The following is a 7,453-nucleotide window of genomic DNA, read 5'->3' as shown; positions in this document are numbered from 1 at the left end:
CCAAGAAGCCATGCACTGTCACCTGAGAAATCATAACAAAACATTTAATCCTTCTTTATTTAAAATTGTTTATCCCAGGTGTGTGTGGGTGGGCAATTTGTTGAAATTCTTGTTCTTTCTATGGGCTCTGTCATTCTTTACCATAACTCTTCCATTGTGGTCCCTGGGCTCAGTCTGATGGTTTGCTGTATCTGCATCTGTATTGGTCAGGTGCTGGCAGAGCTTCTCAGGGGACAGCTATCCTAGGCTCCTGTCAGCAAGTGCTTCTTGGCATCAGCAATAGTGTCAAGGATTGGTGTCTGCAGATGGGATGACTCCCTAGGTAGGATGGTCTCTGGATATCCATTCCTTCAGTCTCTGCTCCATATTTTGTTTCTGTGTTTCCTTTAGACAGGAAAATTTCTGGGTTAAAGTTTTTCAGATGGATGGGTGACCCTGTTTCTGAACTGGGGGCTCTGCCTATCTACTAGAGGTGGTTTCTACAAGTTCTCTCTCCCCTTTGTTGGGTATTTTGGCTAATGTCATCCCCATTGGGTCTTGAGAACCTCTCACTTCCCTGGCATCTGTGACTTTCTAGTGGCTATTCACAGTTCCCACCCTCACTGCTACATATTTCTATTGATTTTCCTTTCACACTGTACTTCTCTCAAGTCTTTTCCTACAAAATAACACACATGGTATATACTCACTGATAAGTAGATATTAGCCCAAAAGCTCAAAATACATATTATACAACTCATAGGCCATATGAAGCTTAAGAAGAAGGAAGACCAAAGTGTTGATGATTCAATTCTACTTAGAACCAGGAACAAAATAATGACCTAGATAGAGGGAGGAAGAGATGTGGGTAGGAGGAAAAAAAGGGGACAGGAAGAGCACATAACTTAATATCAAGTTATTCACCTGTTTTGATTATAAAACATATTGCATGGGAAATTCAAGGTGAATAATGTTGGTTCTTATATTAAAGTCAGGTTAACAACCAGGCTGAGTATACTATATGCTATCAACTTAAGTATTAAGTAACCTAAAGCTAAATTATTAACTCAGGATGTGATGAAGTTCCATTTTTTTACCTTTTTAAATAAGTATTTTCTTTACTTACATTTCAAATATTATCCCCTCCCCCCAACACCATTAACCCATCCTACCTCCCCTGTTCATTAACCTACCCACTCCCACTCCCCTGTCCTGGCATTCCCCTACACTGGGGCATCAAGCCTTCACAAGACCAAGGGCCTCTCCTCTCACTGATGTCCCACAAGTCCATCCTCTGCTACATATGCGGCTGGAGCCATGAGTCCCTCCTTGTATACTCTTTGGTTGGTGGTTTAGTTCCTGGGAGCCTTAGGGTTACTTGTTGGCTCATTTTGTTGTTCCTCCTATGGGGCTGCAAACCTCTTCAGCTCCTTGGGTCCTTTCTCTAGCTCCTTCATTGGGGACCCTGGGCTCAGTCCAATAGATGGCTGTGAGCATCCACTTCTGTATTTGTCAGGCACTGGCAGAGCCTCTCAAGAGACAGCTATATCAGGCTCCTGTCAGTAAGCACTTGTTGGCATCCACAATAGTGTCTGGTTTTGGTAACTGTATGTGGGACAATCACTGGATGGCCTTTCCTTCAGTTTCTGCTCTAAACTTTGTCTCTGTATCTCCTCCTATTGGTATTTTCATCCTCCTTCTAAGAATGACCAAAGTAGCCACACTGTGGTCTTCTTTCTTCTTGAGCTTCATGTGGTCTGTGAATTGTATCATGGGTATTCCGAGCTTCTGGATTAATGTTCACCTATCAGTGAGTGCATACCATGTGTGTTGTTTTGTGATTGGGTTACCTCACTCAGGATATTATTTTCTAGTTCCATCCATTTGCCTACAAATTTCATGAATTCATTGTTTTTAATACCTTAGTAGTACTCTATTGTTTAATGTACCACATTTTCTGTATACATTCCTCTGTTGAGGGACATCTGGGTTATTTCCAGGTTCTGGCTATTATAAATAAGACTGCTATGAACATAGTGGAATATGTGTCCTTGTTACATGTTGGAACAGCTTCTGGTTATATGACCACAGTGGTGTACTGGGTCCTCAGGCAATACTATGTCCAATTTTCTGAGGAACTGCCAAACTTGTTTCCAGTGTGGTTGTACCATCTTGCAATTCCACCAGCAATGGAGGAGTGTTCCTCTTTCTCCACATCTTCACCAGCATCTCCTTTCACCTCAGTTTTTGATCTTAGCCATTCTGGCTGGTGTGAGGTGGAATCTCAAGTTTGGTTTGGTTTGCATATCCCTCTTGACTAAGGGTGTTGAACATTTTTTTAGGTGCTTCTCAGCCATTCTGTATTTCTCAGCTCAGAATTCTTTGTTTAGCTCTGTACCCCATTTTTAATAGGATTATTTGATTCTCTGGAGTCTAACATTAAGTTCTTTTTATATATTGGATATTAGCCCTCTAATGGATGTATGGTTATTAAAGATCTTTTCCTAATCTGTTGGCTGCCATTTAGTCCTATTGACAGTGTCCTTTGCCTTACAGAAGCTTTTAAATTTTATGAGGTCCTTTTTGTCAATTCTTGATCTTAGAGCATAAGTTACCGGTGTTCTGTTCAGGAAATTGTTCCTCGTACCCATGTGCTTGAGGCTCTTTCCTACTTTCTTTTCTATTAGTCTGAGTATATCTGGTTTTATGTGGAGGTCCTTGATCTATTTTGTCTTGAGCTTTGTACAAGGAGATAAGAATGGTTTGATTTGCATTCTTCTACATGCTATTTGCCAGTTGAACCAGCACCATTTGTTCAAAATGCTGTCTTTTTTCCAATGTGTTTTTTTTAAGAGATATTTTCACAATAATGTATCAGCACAGACAAGATGAATCAAGAAGTTACCCAGATGAAAGCAATTACCCAGATGAAATCAATCTGCTCAGGTAGCTTAGAATAGGTCATGTTTATTTGTGAGTCATCCATTAGTCTTGATCATGCAGATCTCTACCACAGGTCTGATGTCAGATCACTGCTTTGAAATGTAAGTGCCAGAAGCTCCTTTGTAAAATATATATGTCACTTCCTACTTACAGACATGTGTCCATGAACTCAGGACAAAATCATAGTATATCCTATGCTCACATTAATTCTTAAAATGATTGCTAACTGAGTATATAAGAAGTGACTTTCAGGATCTGATAATAATAATTTAAAAAATGTAGGAGCCATTGATGAACTGATATGGCAGGAGATCCTTTTTGTAGTGACCCCTCACTATGCAAATAACAGATCTCTGGTCTCACACTCTATGTTTTCAATATCCTAGACAATACTTCTGGAGCTCATCAAGATTTAACTTTTCTTTTTGCTTACAGGCTCACTTATAGGGATGGTCTATTATCCATATTGAGCTGCTAAGGACTGTGTTTTAAAATTCTTTGATCCTCTTATAATTCTAAATTCTAATTTTATGGATTTAACTAGACTATTGTAGTGATTTTTGGTTTTGATACCATATCTTCCTACAGATTCATACTTATTTACACCAACCTTGTTAAGGCACAGGACAATATGGGGTTTCTTTAATTACTCTCTTCCTGAATCTCTGTGCTTGCATTTCAGAATACCCTCATGAATATTCATTGTTAGTAGAATACAATTTTCATTATCTCAGTATTGAGAATCATTTCAAGAGTAATGGTAATAGACATCTCCCTAGAGGAGAACTTTATACTACAATTTCCTAATCCAGTATAATTACTACCTTCATTCTAAATTCTTGAATATATAGGATATTTGATCACATTGTGAATCCCCAGATTGTGTTATTTCGTGACAAACCCTGTTTCTAGCTATGGTGTGGCTCAGCCCTTAGTAGACACCTTTAATCCCTCTGAATAGAATAGAGATGGAGCCTTAGTACTTAATCCCAAACAATGAAAGTAAAGTTAGGTTGTAGAAGAAAGAACCCGAGTTTGAAAGTGATGTTTAATTCAGTAGCTTTAACAGTGATCTATCAGAGAAAGATTTGATAGAATAGGATATGCCCAACTTTCACAAGAAGAGGGGGAAAAGGGAAGCTACTTAAGGGAGAGACAAACAGTACAGGAAAAAGAGAGTACAGTACAGGAATACAGTAGATTTCATGGATGTCTCTACAGTAACTTAGGGAGGGAGAATAGAGTAGCACACAGACGCAGAAGGTAGTTTTAATGGGAGAGTTTTAGAGAGACAGGTAACAAGAGTTTTACAGAGAAGAGATAACAAGTTAGACACAAGACATAATGAGAAACACAATGATGAGGAAGCAGATTAGAAAAGATTGCTAGAGTCAGTCTGAAGCCAAGCAGAGAAATTCAGAAGCCAAGAGAAAAGCTAGATTGAATAAGTCAAATGCAAGAGAGTTTTGATCCAGAATAGCTGAGTTAAACCAAGCAGCCTGAGACCATAAAGAACTAGGAGCTCATTGAGCAGTAAGTCTCAAAGGCTGCAAAGATTCTGGGGCTAGGAAAACTTATGTGGAGGCTAGAAGCTCCCAGGACTAGGTCTAGGTTAGCAGAGGCTAGAAGCTCCTAGTATTAGACCTAGATTAGCCTCCAAGAAAAAATTACATTTAGGTGAATAAAAGTAGATTTACACCTACAAAGAAGTATAGCTCTTGTTTCTCACCAAAGAATTTCCCTTTGAAGTAGATGTAGATCATCTATATCTGAAGCCCTATGCTGAATACACAGAAAAAATATTGGAAGATTACAAGAGTCAGAGGACTAGAACATCTGCTGCCTGATCGTGTCTTCTATATGTGATAAGGAACTGCTTATCAATATTTTCACATAAACAAGACCTGTAAAATGACAATACCAGCAGACATGCCAAAATCTATGAGCAAAGTGTCATGAGGATCCACCCTCATATATGAAGAGCTACAGGCAATTATTGGCTACTGGGAGAAGGAGAAACAATATTCCTCAAAGATTATTTCCCTAAAAAATATATATATATATACATATATATGTGTATATGTATATATGTGTGTATGTATGTATATATATACATATATGTATATATACATATGTATATATGTGTATATATTTGTATACATATGTATATGTGTTTATATATGTATATATACACATACACACATATATACATATATATACATATATATACACACACATATATATATTATACATATATAAGCAGCACAAAATGAACTCAACAGGTTGTTTCTATATACATATCTACATTCAATAATAAAGAAGAGGTGAGGACAATAAGAATGGCACAGGTAATTTGGAAGGGGTAGGATGTAAGGTGGAAATGATGCATATACTGTGCTCATATATGAATTTCTTAAAACAGAAACACACAAATAAAGACAAAACAAAAACTTCTTCGAAAAGGGAAAAATAGTGCCTTTCATTGTGGCACATGACTTTAATCCCAGCATTTGAGAGGCAGATGCAGGCAGATTTCTATGGGTTCCAGACCAGCCTGGTCTACAGAGTGAGTTCCAAGACAGCCAAGTCTGTGTACAGAGAAACCCTTTCTAGGAAAAAAAGAAAAGCAAACAAAAAGGAGGGGTGGGGCAAAGGGAAAAAAGATTTGGAGGAATTTGGGAGATATTTGGAAAATTAAATGATTTATCTTGTAAGGAATACAGCCCATGCATAAAGCAGGGCTCACTTATTATTTACAGAGTTGGATAAGAAAAAAAAAAAAAACTAAATGAAAGTCAGGTGTGGTGACTCATACATTTAACCTCAGCCTTTAGTAGGTAAAGGTGGGTCTTTATGAGTTCAAGGTCAGCATGATTGACAGACAGAGTGAGTTTAAGGACTCATGATCTACCTAGTGAGTTCCAGGACAGCCAAGACTAAGTGCAGAAACCCTGTCTCAAACAACAAAAACAGCAACAATAGTCATCATCATAATAAATTAAATTAAAAACATTAAATGAAGGGTAAACAAAATTGTAGTAGATCATATGCAATTATGTTTGCCCCTTGTTCTGAAAAAAAACATTCCAGGATTAGCTTAGCATACATGAAATCCTTGGTTCTAGATCCCACATCAAACCAGGCATGAAGGCACATGCCTGTACTCTCAGCAATTTAGAAGTGGAAGTAGGTAGAATAGGATTTTATTCTAATCCTTAGTTACATAGTAAATTCAAAGCAAGATGGAGAGATGAGCTAGAGACAGATTCAGAGATACACAAAGAGACATGGAGATTGAAAGGGACAGAAAGACATTTCATCTTACCAATTTTAGCCAGTGTATCATTTCTATTGCATTTTCCCCTAATGGAAAAGGCATTACATTTGCTTTAAATGTGAGTGTGCTATTGTATTGTGCGTCATGAGATATTTTACATCAACTTCCAAATAATTATCAAGAATATATTGGAATCTTTTGTTAAACATCACTGTCCTGGCTATTTCTAATTCCAAGTAGATGCAAAATAGAGTCATTTGGGAAGAGGGAGTCTAATGAGAAATTGCCTCCATAAGATTTTCCTACAGGCAAGCCTATGAGAAATTTTCTTAATGAGAGATACATGTGAGAGGACTCATCCTATTGTAAGTGGTACAAACAGTGAGCTGGTGATCCTGGGTGCTATATGAAAGGAGGATGAGAAAGCCTCAAGGAGCAAGTCAGGAAGCAGCACTCCATGTCCTCTGCAGTGCTGGGCGCTGTTGGGCACTGGCCAACACCATCCACGTAAACTCTGTACATCTGCACAACGCCATCCACATAGGCATGTTTACTCTGCACACCTGCGTATGCTTGCCTTTCCTGCTGCACCCTCTCCAAATGGGTGACGCAGTGGTCAGGAGACACTGCTGAGCCAATCAGGCATCGACACATCCACACAATAAGGTTTATAAGCCGACCGCTCCAGAGGGCGGGGTCCTTCTCTCGCTTCAAAATTGGGTGCTCCTAATAAAGTGTGGTTGAGAAGAATCCTGCTGTTGTTGTCCTTCCTGCTGGCAGGTGGTCGCGACACTGCAGCAGTTTCTTACTCCATGTCGCTGCATTGATTTCCTATCGTGACATTTTTTTAATGATGTGTGTTTTTTTTTAAGGGACTTTAAGGCAAGCTAAAATAAAACTTTCCCTCCCAGTGCTGGTTTTGGTCATGGCATTTTTGACAGCAAAAGAAATACAAAGACAATCATTAAAGTCTTCTTGACTTATGTATTTAATGTTTCTGTTTTCAACAACTAGGCATCATTTTGAACATCAAAAAATTACCTTTTAATATAGATAGACTTATGTGTCTATATTTGTTAAAATGACAACAAAATATAGGAAGGGAAAACTGTGGTCAGGATATATTGTATGAGAGAAGCATAAATTTAAAGAAACAAGTACATGTAAGGCATTATAGTAAATAAGTATAGTGCTGAATCATTTTTTAGTACTATCATATTGTAAAACATGCATTCATTAATCTTTTAAAAATAC

The sequence above is a fragment of the Mastomys coucha genome, chromosome X (genome assembly GCF_008632895.1).
Source record: "Mastomys coucha isolate ucsf_1 chromosome X, UCSF_Mcou_1, whole genome shotgun sequence".
Classification (NCBI taxonomy): Eukaryota; Metazoa; Chordata; class Mammalia; order Rodentia; family Muridae; genus Mastomys; species Mastomys coucha.
This window is presented reverse-complemented; position numbering follows the sequence as displayed.